Source organism: Bolinopsis microptera, chromosome 6, assembly GCF_026151205.1.
Source record: "Bolinopsis microptera isolate Bmic1 chromosome 6, MBARI_Bmic_1.0, whole genome shotgun sequence".
Classification (NCBI taxonomy): domain Eukaryota; kingdom Metazoa; phylum Ctenophora; class Tentaculata; order Lobata; family Bolinopsidae; genus Bolinopsis; species Bolinopsis microptera.
In genome coordinates, this window is record NC_087077.1 from 2,161,833 (window position 1) to 2,181,932 (window position 20,100).

At 36.9% G+C, this 20,100-nt stretch overlaps 1 protein-coding gene across 1 annotated transcript in view; it reads right to left on the reverse strand.

Moving 5' to 3' along the window:
* Positions 1–20,100, reverse strand: part of LOC134817617 (proliferating cell nuclear antigen-like) — a 93,722-nt gene that overhangs the window by 45,690 nt on the left and 27,932 nt on the right. The gene's annotated exons all lie outside the window — the stretch shown is intronic.

Here is a 20,100-nt window from a genome sequence, read left to right on the forward strand (position 1 = left end):
TTAAATCAGAGTAGGTTACACAATACACGTAGTACGTACAATAACAATAAATTTTCTAAACTTCTATAATTTAAAGTGTCTCTCAAACCCACAGTCGAGCACTCGATTCACAATGCAGATCAGAGCACATTTACAATCGATTGATCAAAAATTGAAAAATCATACTGTTCCATACTCTGTCCCATTTTTAGTTTTTGAAGCTGAAACTTCCAGGGCCGAAATTTTACAGTTTTGGCCGAATTTCTGACCCGCAACCAATTAGTCAGTCAACTATTGATGCCAAATGACACGATTGAGGTGCTGGAATTTTGATTCGGGTCGGAGGAAGCTCACAGCAGAAATCTTTAAAAAACGAAAAGCTGTATTTTCAAAACTCTGTCCCATTTTCAGATGTGAAAATATCTGAACACACATTTGACAGATTGGATGAAATTTTTGCCCACAAACCATTTAGTCAGTTAATTGATGATGGTATGAAACCAAATTGGGGTACTGGAAGTCAAAATCTCGGAAAAAATTGGAAAATCATACTGTCCCATACTCTGTCCCATTTTCAGTTTTTAAAGCTGAAACTTCAAGAATCGAAATTTTACAGTTTAGGCAGAATTTCTGAACCGCAACCAATAAGTCAGTCAACTATTGATTCCAAATGACACGATTGAGGTGCTCGAATTTTGATTCGGGTCGGAGGAAGCTCACAGCAGAAATCTTAAGAAAACGAAAGTTGTATTTTTAAAACTCTGTCCAATTTTCAGATGTGAAAATTTCTGAACACATATTTGACAAATTGGATGAAATTTTTGCCCACAAACCAATTAGTCAGTTAATTGATGATGGTATGAAACGAAATTGGGGTACTGAAAGTCAAAAACTCGGAAAAATTTGTAAAATCATACTGTCCCATACTCTGTCCCATTTTCAGTTTTTAAAGCTGAAACTTCCAGGGCCGAAATTTTACAGTTTAGGCCAAATTTCTGAACCGCAACCAATTAGTCAGTCAACTATTGATGCCAAATGACACGATTGAGGTGCTGGAATTTTGATTCGGGTCGGAGGAAGCTCACAGCAGAAATCTTTAAAAAACGAAAAGCTGTATTTTCAAAACTCTGTCCCATTTTCAGATGTGAAAATATCTGAACACACATTTGACAGATTGGATGAAATTTTTGCCCACAAACCATTTAGTCAGTTAATTGATGATGGTATGAAACCAAATTGGGGTACTGGAAGTCAAAATCTCGGAAAAAATTGGAAAATCATACTGTCCCATACTCTGTCCCATTTTCAGTTTTTAAAGCTGAAACTTTCAGGGCCGAAATTTTACAGTTTAGGCCGAATTTCTGTACCGCAACCAATTAGTCAGTCAACTATTGATGCCAAATGACACGATTGAGGTGCTGGAAGTTTGATTCGGGTCGGAGGAAGCTCACAGCAGAAATTTTAAGAAAACGATAAGTTATATTTTCAAAACTACTGTCCCATTTTTAGATGTGAAAATTTCTGAACACACATCTGTGATTTGACAGATTTGATAAAAATTTTGCCCACAAACCAATTGGTCAGTTAATTGATGATGGTATGAAACCAAATTGGGGTACTGGAAGTCAAAATCTCGGAAAAAATTGGAAAATCATACTGTCCCATACTCTGTCCCATTTTCAGTTTTTAAAGCTGAAACTTCCAGGGCCGAAATTTTACAGTTTAGGCCGAAATTCTGTAACGCAAACAATTAGTCAGTCAACTATAGATGCCAAATGACACGATTGAGGTGCTGGAATTTTGATCGTGTCGGAGGAAGCTCACAGCAGAAATCTTAAGAAATCGATAAGTTGTATTTTCAAAACTCTGTCCCATTTTCAGATGTGAAAATATCTGAACACACATTTGACAGATTGGATGAAATTTTTGCCCACAAACCAATTAGTCAGTTAATTGATGATGGTATGAAACCAAATTGGGGTACTGGAAGTCAAAATCTCGGAAAAAATTGGAAAATCATACTGTCCCATACTCTGTCCCATTTTCAGTTTTTGAAGTTGAAACTTCCAGGGCCGAAATTTTACAGTTTAGGCCAAATTTCTGAACCGCAACCAATTAGTCAGTCAACTATTGATGCCAAATGACACGATTGAGGTGCTGGAATTTTGATTCGGGTCGGAGGAAGCTCACAGCAGAAATCTTAAGAAAACGATAAGTTGTATTTTCAAAACTCTGTCCCATTTTCAGATGTGAAAATATCTGAACACTCATTTGACAGATTGGATGAAATTTTTGCCCACAAACCAATTAGTCAGTTAATTGATGATGGTATAAAACCAAATTGGGGTACTGGAAGACAAAATCTCGGAAAAAATTGGAAAATCATACTGTCCCATACTCTGTCCCATTTTCAGTTTTTAAAGCTAAAACTTCCAGGGCCGAAATTTTACAGTTTAGGCCGAATTTCTGTACCGCAACCAATTAGTCAGTCAACTATTGATGCCAAATGACACGATTGAGGTGCTGGAATTTTGATTCGGGTCGGAGGAAGCTCACAGCAGAAATCTTTAAAAAACGAAAAGCTGTATTTTCAAAACTCTGTCCCATTTTCAGATGTGAAAATATCTGAACACACATTTGACAGCTAGATTGGATAAAATTTTTGCCCGCAAACCAGTTAGTCAGTTAATTGATGATGGTATGAAACCAAATTGGGGTACTGGAAGTCAAAATCTCGGAAAAAATTGGAAAATCATACTGTCCCATACTCTGTCCCATTTTCAGTTTTTAAAGCTGAAACTTCAAGAATCGAAATTTTACAGTTTAGGCAGAATTTCTGAACCGCAACCAATAAGTCAGTCAACTATTGATTCCAAATGACACGATTGAGGTGCTCGAATTTTGATTCGGGTCGGAGGAAGCTCACAGCAGAAATCTTAAGAAAACGAAAGTTGTATTTTTAAAACTCTGTCCAATTTTCAGATGTGAAAATTTCTGAACACATATTTGACAAATTGGATGAAATTTTTGCCCACAAACCAATTAGTCAGTTAATTGATGATGGTATGAAACGAAATTGGGGTACTGAAAGTCAAAAACTCGGAAAAATTTGTAAAATCATACTGTCCCATACTCTGTCCCATTTTCAGTTTTTAAAGCTGAAACTTCCAGGGCCGAAATTTTACAGTTTAGGCCAAATTTCTGAACCGCAACCAATTAGTCAGTCAACTATTGATGCCAAATGACACGATTGAGGTGCTGGAATTTTGATTCGGGTCAGAGGAAGCTCACAGCAGAAATCTTAAGAAAACGAAAAGCTGTATTTTCAAAACTCTGTCCCATTTTCAGATGTGAAAATATCTGAACACACATTTGACAGATTGGATGAAATTTTTGCCCACAAACCAATTAGTCAGTTAATTGATGATGGTATGAAACCAAATTGGGGTACTGGAAGTCAAAATCTCGGAAAAAATTGGAAAATCATACTGTCCCATACTCTGTCCCATTTTCAGTTTTTAAAGCTGAAACTTTCAGGGCCGAAATTTTACAGTTTAGGCCGAATTTCTGTACCGCAACCAATTAGTCAGTCAACTATTGATGCCAAATGACACGATTGAGGTGCTGGAAGTTTGATTCGGGTCGGAGGAAGCTCACAGCAGAAATTTTAAGAAAACGATAAGTTATATTTTCAAAACTACTGTCCCATTTTTAGATGTGAAAATTTCTGAACACACATCTGTGATTTGACAGATTTGATAAAAATTTTGCCCACAAACCAATTGGTCAGTTAATTGATGATGGTATGACACCAAATTGGGGTACTGGAAGTCAAAATCTCGGAAAAAATTGGAAAATCATACTGTCCCATACTCTGTCCCATTTTCAGTTTTTAAAGCTGAAACTTCCAGGGCCGAAATTTTACAGTTTAGGCCGAAATTCTGTACCGCAAACAATTAGTCAGTCAACTATAGATGCCAAATGACGCGATTGAGCGATTGAGGTGCTGGAATTTTGATCGTGTCGGAGGAAGCTCACAGCAGAAATCTTAAGAAATCGATAAGTTGTATTTTCAAAACTCTGTCCCATTTTCAGATGTGAAAATATCTGAACACACATTTGACAGATTGGATGAAATTTTTGCCCACAAACCAATTAGTCAGTTAATTGATGATGGTATGAAACCAAATTGGGGTACTGGAAGTCAAAATCTCGGAAAAAATTGGAAAATCATACTGTCCCATACTCTGTCCCATTTTCAGTTTTTGAAGTTGAAACTTCCAGGGCCGAAATTTTACAGTTTAGGCCAAATTTCTGAACCGCAACCAATTAGTCAGTCAACTATTGATGCCAAATGACACGATTGAGGTGCTGGAATTTTGATTCGGGTCGGAGGAAGCTCACAGCAGAAATCTTAAGAAAACGATAAGTTGTATTTTCAAAACTCTGTCCCATTTTCAGATGTGAAAATATCTGAACACTCATTTGACAGATTGGATGAAATTTTTGCCCACAAACCAATTAGTCAGTTAATTGATGATGGTATGAAACCAAATTGGGGTACTGGAAAACAAAATCTCGGAAAAAATTGGAAAATCATACTGTCCCATACTCTGTCCCATTTTCAGTTTTTAAAGCTAAAACTTCCAGGGCCGAAATTTTACAGTTTAGGCCGAATTTCTGTACCGCAACCAATTAGTCAGTCAACTATTGATGCCAAATGACACGATTGAGGTGCTGGAAGTTTGATTCGGGTCGGAGGAAGCTCACAGCAGAAATTTTAAGAAAACGATAAGTTATATTTTCAAAACTACTGTCCCATTTTTAGATGTGAAAATTTCTGAACACACATCTGTGATTTGACAGATTTGATAAAAATTTTGCCCACAAACCAATTGGTCAGTTAATTGATGATGGTATGAAACCAAATTGGGGTACTGGAAGTCAAAATCTCGGAAAAAATTGGAAAATCATACTGTCCCATACTCTGTCCCATTTTCAGTTTTTAAAGCTGAAACTTCCAGGGCCGAAATTTTACAGTTTAGGCCGAATTTCTGTACCGCAAACAATTAGTCAGTCAACTATAGATGCCAAATGACGCGATTGAGCGATTGAGGTGCTGGAATTTTGATCGTGTCGGAGGAAGCTCACAGCAGAAATCTTAAGAAATCGATAAGTTGTATTTTCAAAACTCTGTCCCATTTTCAGATGTGAAAATATCTGAACACACATTTGACAGATTGGATGAAATTTTTGCCCACAAACCAATTAGTCAGTTAATTGATGATGGTATGAAACCAAATTGGGGTACTGGAAGTCAAAATCTCGGAAAAAATTGGAAAATCATACTGTCCCATACTCTGTCCCATTTTCAGTTTTTGAAGTTGAAACTTCGAGGGCCGAAATTTTACAGTTTAGGCCAAATTTCTGAACCGCAACCAATTAGTCAGTCAACTATTGATGCCAAATGACACGATTGAGGTGCTGGAATTTTGATTCGGGTCGGAGGAAGCTCACAGCAGAAATCTTAAGAAATCGATAAGTTGTATTTTCAAAACTCTGTCCCATTTTCAGATGTGAAAATATCTGAACACACATTTGACAGATTGGATGAAATTTTTGCCCACAAACCAATTAGTCAGTTAATTGATGATGGTATGAAACCAAATTGGGGTACTGGAAGTCAAAATCTCGGAAAAAATTGGAAAATCATACTGTCCCATACTCTGTCCCATTTTCAGTTTTTAAAGCTGAAACTTCCAGGGCCGAAATTTTACTGTTTAGGCTGAATTTCTGTACCGCAACCAATTAGTCAGTCAACTATTGATGCCAAATGACACGATTGCGGTGCTGGAATTTTAATTCGGGTCGGAGGAAGCTCACTGCAGAAATCTTAAGAAAACAATAACTTGTATTTTCAAAACTCTGTCCCATTTTCAGATGTGAAAATATCTGAACACAGATTTGACAGATTGGATGAAATTTTTGCCCACAAACCAATAAGTCAGTTAATTGATGATGGTATGAAACCAAATTGGGGTACTGGAAAACAAAATCTCGGAAAAAATTGGAAAATCATACTGTCCCATACTCTGTCCCATTTTCAGTTTTTAAAGCTGAAACTTCCAGGGCCGAAATTTTACAGTTTAGGCCGAATTTCTGTACCGCAACCAATTAGTCAGTCAACTATAGATGCCAAATGACACGATTGAGGTGCTGGAATTTTGATTCGGGTCGGAGGAAGCTCACAGCAGAAATCTTAAGAAAACGATAAGTTGTATTTTCAAAACTCTGTCCCATTTTCAGATGTGAAAATATCTGAACACACATTTGACAGATTTGATAAAAATTTTGCCCATAAACCAATTGGTCAGTTAATTGATGATGGTATGAAACCAAATTGTGGTAGTGGAAGTCAAAATCTCGGAAAAAATTTCAACTTTTGAAGTTGAAACTTCCAGGGCCGAAATTTTACAGTTTAGGCCAAATTTCTGAACCGCAACCAATTAGTCAGTCAACTATTGATGCCAAATGACACGATTGAGGTGCTGAAATTTTGATTCGGGTCGGAGGAAGCTCACAGCAGAAATCTTAAGAAAACGATAAGTTGTATTTTCAAAACTCTGTCCCATTTTCAGATGTGAAAATATCTGAACACACATTTGACAGATTGGATCAAATTTTTGCCCACAAACCAATTGGTCAGTTAATTGATGATGGTATGAAACCAAATTGGGGTACTGGAAGTCAAAATCTCGGAAAAAATTGGAAAATCATACTGTCCCATACTCTGTCCCATTTTCAGTTTTTAAAGCTGAAACTTCCAGGGCCGAAATTTTACAGTTTAGGCTGAATTTCTGTACCGCAACCAATTAGTCAGTCAACTATTGATGCAAAATGACACGATTGAGGTGCTGGAATTTTGATTCGGGTCGCAGGAAGCTCACAGCAGAAATTTTAAGAAAACGATAAGTTATATTTTCAAAACTCTGTCCCATTTTTAGATGTGAAAATTTCTGAACACACATTTGTGATTTGACAGATTTGATAAAAATTTTGCCCACAAACCAATTGGTCAGTTAATTGATGATGGTATGAAACCAAATTGGGGTACTGGAAGTCAAAATCTCGGAAAAAATTGGAAAATCATACTGTCCCATACTCTGTCCCATTTTCAGTTTATAAAGCTGAAACTTCCAGGGCCGAAATTTTACAGTTTAGGCCGAATTTCTGTACTGCAAACAATTAGTCAGTCAACTATAGATGCTAAATGACGCGATTGAGCGATTGAGGTGCTGGAATTTTGATCGGGTCGGAGGAAGCTCACAGCAGAAATCTTAAGAAATCGATAAGTTGTATTTTCAAAACTCTGTCCCATTTTCAGATGTGAAAATATCTGAACACACATTTGACAGATTGGATGAAATTTTTGCCCACAAACCAATTAGTCAGTTAATTGATGATGGTATGAAACCAAATTGGGGTACTGGAAGTCAAAATCTCGGAAAAAATTGGAAAATCATACTGTCCCATACTCTGTCCCATTTTCAGTTTTTGAAGTTGAAATTTCCAGGGCCGAAATTTTTGCAGTTTAGGCCAAATTTCTGAACCGCAACCAATTAGTCAGTCAACTATTGATGCCAAATGACACAATTGAGGTGCTGGAATTTTGATTCGGATCGGAGGAAGCTCACAGCAGAAATCTTAAGAAATCGATAAGTTGTATTTTCAAAACTCTGTCCCATTTTCAGATGTGAAAATATCTGAACACACATTTGACAGATTGGATAAAATTTTTGCCCACAAACCAATTAGTCAGTTAATTGATGATGGTATGAAACCAAATTGGGGTACTGGAAGTCAAAATCTCGGAAAAAATTGGAAAATCATACTGTCCCATTTTCAGTTTTTAAAGCTGAAACTTCCAGGGCCGAAATTTTACAGTTTAGGCCGAATTTCTGTACCGCAACCAATTAGTCAGTCAACTATAGATGCCAAAAGACACGATTGAGGTGCTGGAATTTTGATTCGGGTCGGAGGAAGCTCACAGCAGAAATCTTAAGAAATCGATAAGTTGTATTTTCAAAACTCTGTCCCATTTTCAGATGTGAAAATATCTGAACACACATTTGACAGATTGGATGAAATTTTTGCCCACAAACCAATTAGTCAGTTAATTGATGATGGTATGAAACCAAATTGGGGTACTGAAAGTCAAAATCTCGGAAAAAATTGGAAAATCATACTGTCCCATACTCTGTCCCATTTTCAGTTTTTAAAGCTGAAACTTCCAGGGCCGAAATTTTACAGTTTAGGCTGAATTTCTGTACCGCAACCAATTAGTCAGTCAACTATTGATGCCAAATGACACGATTGCGGTGCTGGAATTTTAATTCGGGTCGGAGGAAGCTCACTGCAGAAATCTTAAGAAAACAATAAGTTGTATTTTCAAAACTCTGTCCCATTTTCAGATGTGAAAATATCTGAACACACATTTGACAGATTGGATGAAATTTTTGCCCACAAACTAATTAGTCAGTTAATTGATGATGGTATGAAACCAAATTGGGGTACTGGAAGTCAAAATCTCGGAAAAAATTGGAAAATCATACTGTCCCATTTTCAGTTTTTAAAGCTGAAACTTCCAGGGCCGAAATTTTACAGTTTAGGCCGAATTTCTGTACCGCAACCAATTAGTCAGTCAACTATAGATGCCAAAAGACACGATTGAGGTGCTGGAATTTTGATTCGGGTCGGAGGAAGCTCACAGCAGAAATCTTAAGAAATCGATAAGTTGTATTTTCAAAACTCTGTCCCATTTTCAGATGTGAAAATATCTGAACACACATTTGACAGATTGGATGAAATTTTTGCCCACAAACCAATTAGTCAGTTAATTGATGATGGTATGAAACCAAATTGGGGTACTGGAAGTCAAAATCTCGGAAAAAATTGGAAAATCATACTGTCCCATACTCTGTCCCATTTTCAGTTTTTGAAGTTGAAATTTCCAGGGCCGACATTTTTGCAGTTTAGGCCAAATTTCTGAACCGCAACCAATTAGTCAGTCAACTATTGATGCCAAATGACACGATTGAGGTGCTGGAATTTTGATTCGGGTCGGAGGAAGCTCACAGCAGAAATCTTAAGAAAACAATAAGTTGTATTTTCAAAACTCTGTCCCATTTTCAGATGTGAAAATATCTGAACACACATTTGACAGATTGGATGAAATTTTTGCCCACAAACCAATAAGTCAGTTAATTGATGATGGTATGAAACCAAATTGGGGTACTGGAAGTCAAAATCTCGGAAAAAATTGGAAAATCATACTGTCCCATTTTCAGTTTTTAAAGCTGAAACTTCCAGGGCCGAAATTTTACAGTTTAGGCCGAATTTCTGTACCGCAACCAATTAGTCAGTCAACTATAGATGCCAAAAGACACGATTGAGGTGCTGGAATTTTGATTCGGGTCGGAGGAAGCTCACAGCAGAAATCTTAAGAAATCGATAAGTTGTATTTTCAAAACTCTGTCCCATTTTCAGATGTGAAAATATCTGAACACACATTTGACAGATTGGATGAAATTTTTGCCCACAAACCAATTAGTCAGTTAATTGATGATGGTATGAAACCAAATTGGGGTACTGGAAGTCAAAATCTCGGAAAAAATTGGAAAATCATACTGTCCCATACTCTGTCCCATTTTCAGTTTTTAAAGCTGAAACTTCCAGGGCCGAAATTTTACAGTTTAGGCTGAATTTCTGTACCGCAACCAATTAGTCAGTCAACTATTGATGCCAAATGACACGATTGCGGTGCTGGAATTTTAATTCGGGTCGGAGGAAGCTCACTGCAGAAATCTTAAGAAAACAATAAGTTGTATTTTCAAAACTCTGTCCCATTTTTAGATGTGAAAATTTCTGAACACACATTTGTGATTTGACAGATTTGATAAAAATTTTGCCCACAAACCAATTGGTCAGTTAATTGATGATGGTATGAAACCAAATTGGGGTACTGGAAGTCAAAATCTCGGAAAAAATTGGAAAATCATACTGTCCCATACTCTGTCCCATTTTCAGTTTTTAAAGCTGAAACTTCCAGGGCCGAAATTTTACAGTTTAGGCCGAATTTCTGTACTGCAAACAATTAGTCAGTCAACTATAGATGCCAAATGACGCGATTGAGCGATTGAGGTGCTGGAATTTTGATCGGGTCGGAGGAAGCTCACAGCAGAAATCTTAAGAAATCGATAAGTTGTATTTTCAAAACTCTGTCCCATTTTCAGATGTGAAAATATCTGAACACACATTTGACAGATTGGATGAAATTTTTGCCCACAAACCAATTAGTCAGTTAATTGATGATGGTATGAAACCAAATTGGGGTACTGGAAGTCAAAATCTCGGAAAAAATTGGAAAATCATATACTGTCCCATACTCTGTCCCATTTTCAGTTTTTAAAGCTGAAACTTCCATGGCCGAAATTTTACAGTTTAGGCCGAATTTCTGTACCGCAACCAATTAGTCAGTCAACTATTGATGCCAAATGACACGATTGCGGTGCTGGAATTTTAATTCGGGTCGGAGGAAGCTCACTGCAGAAATCTTAAGAAAACAATAAGTTGTATTTTCAAAACTCTGTCCCATTTTCAGATGTGAAAATATCTGAACACACATTTGACAGATTGGATGAAATTTTTGCCCACAAACCAATTAGTCAGTTAATTGATGATGGTATGAAACCAAATTGGGGTACTGGAAGTCAAAATCTCGGAAAAATTGGAAAATCATACTGTCCCATACTCTGTCCCATTTTCAGTTTTTAAAGCTGAAACTTCCAGGGCCGAAATTTTACAGTTTAGGCCGAATTTCTGTACCGCAACCAATTAGTCAGTCAACTATAGATGCCAAAAGACACGATTGAGGTGCTGGAATTTTGATTCGGGTCGGAGGAAGCTCACAGCAAAAATCTTAAGAAAACGATAAGTTGTATTTTCAAAACTCTGTCCCATTTTTAGATGTGAAAATTTCTGAACACACATTTGACAGATTTGATAAAAATTTTGACCACAAACCAATTGGTCAGTTAATTGATGATGGTATGAAACCAAATTGGGGTACTGGAAGTCAAAATCTCGGAAAAAATTGGAAAATAATACTGTCCCATACTCTGTCCCATTTTCAGTTTTTAAAGCTGAAACTTCCAGGGCCGAAATTTTACAGTTTAGGCCGAATTTCTGTACCGCAACCAATTAGTCAGTCAACTATTGATGCCAAATGACACGATTGAGGTGCTGGAATTTTAATTCGGGTCGGAGGAAGCTCACTGCAGAAATCTTAAGAAAACGAAAAGTTGTATTTTCAAAACTCTGTCCCATTTTCAGATGTGAAAATATCTGAACACACATTTGACAGATTGGATGAAATTTTTGCCCACAAACCAATTAGTCAGTTAATTGATGATGGTATGAAACCAAATTGGGGTACTGGAAGTCAAAATCTCGGAAAAATTGGAAAATCATACTGTCCCATACTCTGTCCCATTTTCAGTTTTTAAAGCTGAAACTTCCAGGGCCGAAATTTTACAGTTTAGGCCGAATTTCTGTACCGCAACCAATTAGTCAGTCAACTATAGATGCCAAAAGACACGATTGAGGTGCTGGAATTTTGATTCGGGTCGGAGGAAGCTCACAGCAAAAATCTTAAGAAAACGATAAGTTGTATTTTCAAAACTCTGTCCCATTTTTAGATGTGAAAATTTCTGAACACACATTTGACAGATTTGATAAAAATTTTGCCCACAAACCAATTGGTCAGTTAATTGATGATGGTATGAAACCAAATTGGGGTACTGGAAGTCAAAATCTCGGAAAAAATTGGAAAATAATACTGTCCCATACTCTGTCCCATTTTCAGTTTTTAAAGCTGAAACTTCCAGGGCCGAAATTTTACAGTTTAGGCCGAATTTCTGTACCGCAACCAATTAGTCAGTCAACTATTGATGCCAAATGACACGATTGAGGTGCTGGAATTTTAATTCGGGTCGGAGGAAGCTCACTGCAGAAATCTTAAGAAAACAATAAGTTGTATTTTCAAAACTCTGTCCCATTTTCAGATGTGAAAATATCTGAACACACATTTGACAGATTGGATGAAATTTTTGCCCACAAACCAATTAGTCAGTTAATTGATGATGGTATGAAACCAAATTGGGGTACTGGAAGTCAAAATCTCGGAAAAAATTGGAAAATCATATACTGTCCCATACTCTGTCCCATTTTCAGTTTTTAAAGCTGAAACTTCCAGGGCCGAAATTTTACAGTTTAGGCCGAATTTCTGTACCGCAACCAATTAGTCAGTCAACTATAGATGCCAAATGACACGATTGAGGTGCTGGAATTTTGATTCGGGTCGGAGGAAGCTCACAGCAGAAATCTTAAGAAAACGATAAGTTGTATTTTCAAAACTCTGTCTCATTTTCAGATGTGAAAATATCTGAACACACATTTCACAGATTTGATAAAAATTTTGCCCACAAACCAATTGGTCAGTTAATTGATGATGGTATGAAACCAAATTGGGGTACTGGAAGTCAAAATCCCGAAACAAACTACCCACATCATTTGACCTTCCGCAAAAACTTCGACCTCACATCGAATACGCTGTGCAAGTGTGGAATCTACCAGCAGAGCACGGAAACTGGAGGACTATTAAGAAGATAGAAGACGTTCAGAGAGAATTTACACGAATAATCGACGGGATTGGTATCCTACCATACGATGAGAGACTGAGAATCCTCCAGTTAACAACACTACTGGAGCGCCGTATGAGGGGTGATCTTATTGAAACCTTTAAAATAACGACGGGTAAAGTGGACTATGGACAAGATCTTTTCAGGATATCACGTAGCGGTACCAAGATCCTAAAAGATAAAAGAGGAAATCAGGTCCTCAGTAACCGTGTTGCCAATTACTGGAACAAAGTACCAAGTTCGGTTAAAGAAGCCAGTTCAGTAGACGCATTCAAAGCTCGACTTCAATGTTATAAAAATGAACTGATAGCGAGTGGAGCATCGTCAAAGGGTCACTTCTGGGATCTCAGCGAAACCTTGATGTCAAAAATAAATACATGTGAGCATGATTCATATGCACATTTCATGTCTAATAACCCATTGATTGCTAAATACCGAGGAATCAATGTTTCCTGATTGTTAAATTCAGAACTACATGTTAACGTCCTAAAAATAATTAATCATTAAATGTTCCGGATAGGAACATTTTTCTTTTTGATAATATTGTGCGAACTGCAATAGCGTAGAGTGCAGTTGGGTTTCAAGTTTTGTCGAGATGGCCATGTGGCCATAATCCTATTATTATTATTATTATTAGTTATCGTAAAATTATTTTTTTGTTAACAAATGTTTGCAGATTGAGCCAACAAAAACCGTTCGATATTTTTCAGCTTTATTTCTATGAGGCTATGCTATAAAAATTTGTCTCGGGATGGTAGCGTCTGGATTAATGATCATTGCTAACTATAACTACTGCGAATTTGTAAACTCGAATTTGTAAAATCTCGAATTTCAAATTTGCCAATTCGTAAAAAAGCATTTAAAATGGGAAAATATCACATTATAATTTATATTACTTTTAAAATATCACATTACTTTTAAGTGCAATTGATTACTTAGAAATTCTGTTCGAATTTTTAAAATAAATCTCTCATGAGTCATAAGTCTGTGAAACTCTATTTTCGGGATGCCGGCATTATGGTGATGGTTAAATATACTAATACAAGACCAAAAGAGGCCAGGTGGAAACTAGCAGACAGGTTTACTTCGCCTCTTGTAAATGTGTCTGTGCAGAAATAGTCAGACTTTAATTTTATCTGCAATGTTGGGTGTTAATTACAAATCACATGAGGTTTTAAATACAGCTCCATATATTGAGGATGCTGGGATTATTGTAATGGGTAAGTTGACTAACGCAGAAGCCAAATATAGTTAAAAACAGGTGGAATCTAGCTTGCGATTGAAAACATAAACAGACATGTTTACAGGAGGGCAAGGGTGGCTCAGTTTGGTGAAAAACCAAAGTTCGCTATAAAACAGCTTGTTAAAATATCAATGCACCATTCTGATTTGAATAATTTTATAAATAACAAATCAACTTCATGATGTTCGTTCGGAGCATTATTTTCCTTTTCGCAGTTGGCCTGGTAGTGGAATCTAAAACTAAAAGAAGTTGCTACTGGGGCGCTGACTATCCGTGTAATACTGTATCCGGATGCTCGTGGGGCTGCTATCATGGTCAATGCTGGAGCTCGTGTAACGGCAAGTTTCTTTATTTTTCAGTTTCTCCAAGGGAGGGTGGGGGTTTATTCTGAATTTTTGCGAAACTTCGAGATATTAGGTGACCATCAAACTAGTGGCCCATGACCGAAATTGTGATGGGTACTGATGCCCAAACTTTGAGTGAAACGTAAATCTAAACTACAGTACATATTCTTTATGATTAACAGCTTGATTATAATAATAATTTGTATTATCTGTTTGTAGATTCCTCTATAGGGTCATCGAATAGTTCGACCGCCCTTGTTTTACAGTACACTACATTGTAGATGTTCTGAAGGAGTATCCTAAGATTCTTGATCTTTTGGCACAGGCACCCCTCCTCATTTAACACTCAATCAAGTTTCCTATCATTCGGCTGAGTCGATTGCGGAGATCGCATAGATCCAATGAATCCTTAGCTACTCCCTAGACTGAGTGAAACTGGGATTCGAACCCTTAACCTTCTGTACAGAAGGCGGAAGCTCTAACCACTAGGCCACCCAGCCATATATTAATATATTTGAGCAATAATTGCAAAATATCGTAGGGAATAAGTAATCGGGTTTGGATATATGAGGTGGCCCAACGATCCTGCGTTGACGACAAAAGTCTGCTCCTTCGCAATATAGACCACTCCCCTATAATTATGTGTATAAAAGGAGTCTATTTTGCGCGCGTGACGCCAGTTATGTGTTACTGTTAATTAATTACAGGCATAACAACCAGTTATTTGTGCTTGACGACTGTTACACAGATTTCCATCGTGTTACAATTTACTCTAATTCATTAATATAGCGTATTTATACTATTAGTATTAGTCATCTGAGCGGATCAATCGTCAATATAAGTGTTATTTTGGTGAAACACGTGAAGCAGGACGATTACAGATTATCACGTGCGCCAAACACCACTCTGGGATACAATAAAGTAGAACAATTACATTGTAGGGAAATTTGATCGTGCGTGGTGTTACCGCGGCGAAATTTTTGTTATTTAGGCCTTTAAAAAATGTAACTAGTACTACCGACCTTTAAAAATCATACGTTTTTTGTAATTTGTAGCTTAATTTACTTTCAGGAATCGCTATAAACCTTACCACGGATACTTGCTCGTGGAGTGCGGAATGGTGTTACTTGTCGGGACACCGCGGTCTTAAGGAGAGTTGCTCAAAGGACTCAGATTGTCACAAAGTCAGGAATAACAACTGTGCAATAGGTAGTCTGTGCACGATCTAAAATCATATTGTGTAAAGGTTTTAGACCTGGATTTGGACCCCTTGTGAATATGCGATAGAATTAGAATATTATATAGAAAGTTTTAGAAGATTTTTCGAAATAGTTGCTTTACATTTGTTAATTTAATAGATTTTTGGATATCGATTTTAGAAGCATATTTTGGCAAATAATTTATAGTGTTTCTTTGTCTATACAATATATATAACTACAAACTATAAGTCCTTTAATTCACATTACAACCCTAAATAAGTAGATATGAGATCTACTAGGAAGAATGGTAAGGGAGTCGTATGTGAGACTGGGTCTTAAGTGGGCTCATAACATAAGGCTCATATTTTCTGTCCAGTGACCAATAAGTAATGACTAGCTCATGATGAGCTGGTTATTGGTCACTGGACAGAGATTCTGTCAAAATTTTGCAATTTGGGTCCAGGAAAGTTTATTTTGAAAATGTACTACCGGCAGAAAATTTTGGGGATTTTCCATTTTCCGAAGCTTTCTTGCAGGGCTTTGAATTTCAATACGTTAATCGTGTTTTGTGCCATCTATAGTTAATTTATTGAGCACTGGACAGGAATTCATGTTCCAAGTTATCGACAAACATCTGTATCGAATTTACCTAGCACACATCTGACTGTACCCGAAGTCTTTTCGTTGTCAGGAAATAGAAATACCATATGTATGCCGTTCTGGCACAGGGCACATGCATAGGGCACAGGCACATGGTACAGGGCACAGGGAATGTTATGTGCCCTGTGCCCTGTTATGTGCACTGTTATGTGTCCTGTTATGTGCCCTGTTATGTGCCCTGTTATGTGCCCTGCTATGTGTCCTGTTATGTGCCCTTTTATATGCCCTGTTATGTGCCCTGTTATGTGCCCTGTTATGTGCCCTGTTATGTGTCCTGTTATGTGCCCTGTTATGTGTCCTGTTATGTGCCCTGTTATGTGCCCTGTTATGTGTCCTGTTATGTGCCCTGTTATGTGCCCTGTTATGTGTGTCCTCATTATATTGGGGGTGGAAGCCTAAATTATATTTTAGCTTACTCTCTGACGAAGGAATTAGCAGCTACTCACCGTGGAAGAAGATAATAATTTGGAGAATGATAATTTCTCTGTAATCTGTATACTGTTAACTGCAATCTGAAAATGCTACAATGCTAGTAAAACAAAGTATTTTAGTAAAACAAAGTATTTTATTTATTAGCAGTGCAATCAATTCATATGATATAATTATAAGAATATAATAGTATGTCACACCTATTTAATTGTTACGTTCGAGTAGTCGTGCCATGGCTAAATTTAACTAGGACCAGTGGTGTCGATTAACATTTAAAAGGTGATTCTAAGTGACACAAATGGAAAATTTTAAGAAAAGATGGATCAAAACACAGATCCAAGGACAAGGAGACCCCACTGCAGGACCATACATGCTATTGGCTTGTGCATGGCCCAAAAGGTTCCAGTTGTCCAGGAAACTGTACGTAGCTGGTCAACTAGTTTTGAATTCAGGCTAGGCTTGATGAGTTTTAGGGTTTCTAGAGGTAAGATTTGATGGTGCCAGGTTTGTTCAGGCGGACATGGAAATTATGCGAGGAATATATAGGTATATAAAAATCATATCAATATAAAAATAGATCCAAAAATAGATCCAAAGATTCACACGGCAGTCAGGGAACTTCCAGACAGGATGCTTTTGAAACAGGTCTAATTAGCGCTTTTGTAATTAGTTGTATGCAAGGGATGGGATGCTGATTGACTAAGCTGGTTCAATGCCCCAGCTATTTAGGGGGAGCCACTCAATTTCACGCCCAGGTGTTGTCAATTGCTGGGTTTCAAGTAAGAGCTTTTTGATACGGCTCTTGATAATTGAGATGGGGGAGGAAAGGTCAGAAAATTTACTAGAGCCAGGGACCATGACATTGTTTTCATTAGGAGTGCATTTGTCGAATATTTTATCAACCAAACTGTTCCATATAGTCGTACCTTTGAAGACAAAATTGTGTTTAGAAATTTCAAGTTTGTGTAGGGGGACCCGCATAGTTTGGCTACATGCTCTGTAACTTTTTTGGAATAAACTTGTCAGAGAGATAGGTTGATGCAGTTTCAAGATTTTAAACAGTTCAGTGGATATATGATTTAAGTCGTTTACAGAAGGTGCAAAATTCTGCTGTAAGATTTATTTTCGGGAGAGGAAGAAAGGCACACACTACTCCACTACTTAAGAAAGTTCATTTTCTACCAGTTAGATTTAGAATAGATTTTAAGATTGCCCTACTTGCCTACAAGTGTTTAAATAATATAGCTCCTCCTTACTTAAAAGAGTTGATATCTCCTAGGCAGCAAAGTTTTAAAAATGTACGTCTTGATAATGATTATTTTTACCTTAGTTTTCCGCCCTCTCCTAACTATGTAAACACAGAGAAAGCTTTTAGTCACTGTGCAGTTAAAGTATTTAATTCCTTGCCATACGACATAAGATCAGCTGAGTCAGTTACATCTTTCAAGACCAAACTTAAAACATACTTCTTTTCTCTAGCATTTGATTGATTTTGCATTTACATAGGTAAAATGAACTTGTCATTATATGTTGGGTGTACAGGTTGTGGATTGACATGATTTTCTCGGTATTGAATATTGGCTTAGTATTTTCCAAAGCAAAGCTCCTTTTTGCGATGTGTTCACTGTATGGTCTTGCACGTGCACATGTTTCATAATACTCTGCCCGGTCAAAGCTTGGTTTGCTTCCAAATAGAAGGCGTACACATCTTTTTTGGATGGAGAACAGTTTAGATAGTCTATAAGGTAGATAGTCTATAAGGTGTGACACCACCCCAGCTACTACAAATCGATACAATTAGTAAAAGGCGTTACAGTAAAAATTTGTGTTCTCTGTACAGGTTTTCTAACCAATCATAAATCATTGGCCATGATAGTGATTGAAATTTAATAGTATGATGTACTGAGTAATATGTCCCTGCAACTTTAATAGAAACCTATACTAGTTTAAATCAGAGTAGGTTACACAATACACGTAGTACGTACAATAACAATAAATTTTCAAGTATAAATTCTAAAATTTAAAGTGTATCTCAAACCCACAGTTGAGCGCTCGATTCACAATGCAGATCAAAACACCTTTACTATACAATCGATTGAGCTAGATGCGCGGCTTTCATTGCGCGCGTCTCATATGTTAAGTAAAATAATTGCTCAGTTATATTATGGATTATTAAAATAATTTCTTCATAAATTTGTCACCAGAAAGTATTTTATACTTTATAAATATTAACATAAGCTGCTTTGTAATTAGCATTTTTATTGCATTTAGCATTGTATTTAGCATTGTATTTAGCATTGTATAAAATTAAAAATTTTAATTTTAATTTTTTTCAATACTGTATATTACTCAAAGTAAACGGAAATTTAAATAAAATCTTTGTGGGCTAATTTTTAAATAATTCAGTGGCACATTTTATTTTAAATGATTTGAAAGAAGTTATTTTAGGATTATTAAATTATCGCGCCGCGCATATGACATTTTCATTGGTTTTCACTATTTTACTAAACGATGAAAATCGAGCGCTAAATTAACATCGATCATTTTACACAAAATATTCGTGACTTGCTTTGATGCTTTTGTGTTGTTTTCTTGGTTAATTCTTAATTCGTTTATGTTTGAATGGATCAGATCTAGGAAAAAGTTTGTCAAACAGTATATACACTATAATATACATATACAATAAATTAAATAAGGTGATGCAATTGGCAGAGCACAATCGTAAATCATGAGCAATAAATATCATCTATCCCTCGTAGCTCTCCTCCTCAGGTATCAGGTTGAAAGAGATATTGGATATAGGGGTGGTCCATGTTACAACCTTCAGTGCCTTGCCAAGTATACATCTAACTGCTACTAGCACACTCCTCATTGTATCCATGCTCAGGCGTGTCCTGATGTTACACATCACCTGGCTCATGGCTGTAGTCCTCCTTGGTCTTTGTGGCCATCAACACAGCAAGTCTCCTTATGAAACGCTTGGCGTCAGGTGCCATTCCTCCTGTTGTGGTAAATACATGGAGGACGAATGACTGTTTCTCCAATTGTAGCACTCGGTTCACGTACTGGTTCTTTTTCTCATTCTCGTGCAGAGTTTAGAGCTGTGGCATGGTCTTTCCTTGCTATGTAGGCGATTTGGGATTGAAAATGTGCACGGCAAGAAACTCCTCTCAATTCGTTTGTGTTTTTTCAGCTACACTTCGACCTGTAGTCTTTACATGCAACTCATCCGCTGACCTAGGGTCAGGCAGCCTTTGTCAAACCATGTCCGATGTTAATTTCATGTTTTAATAATGATTGAGTGCAAAAAAGGTACATACAATCACACAATGGGATACACATGTTACGCACAATTATTTCCCTAGCTAAAATTTACATTCTACTAGACTTCCATTCAAATACTAGCAAGTTCGTACACTATAACTATGGGACCAAAAAGCAAATTGAACCGCACAATTTATCTGTTTCTCTAAATATTTAAAATCTTG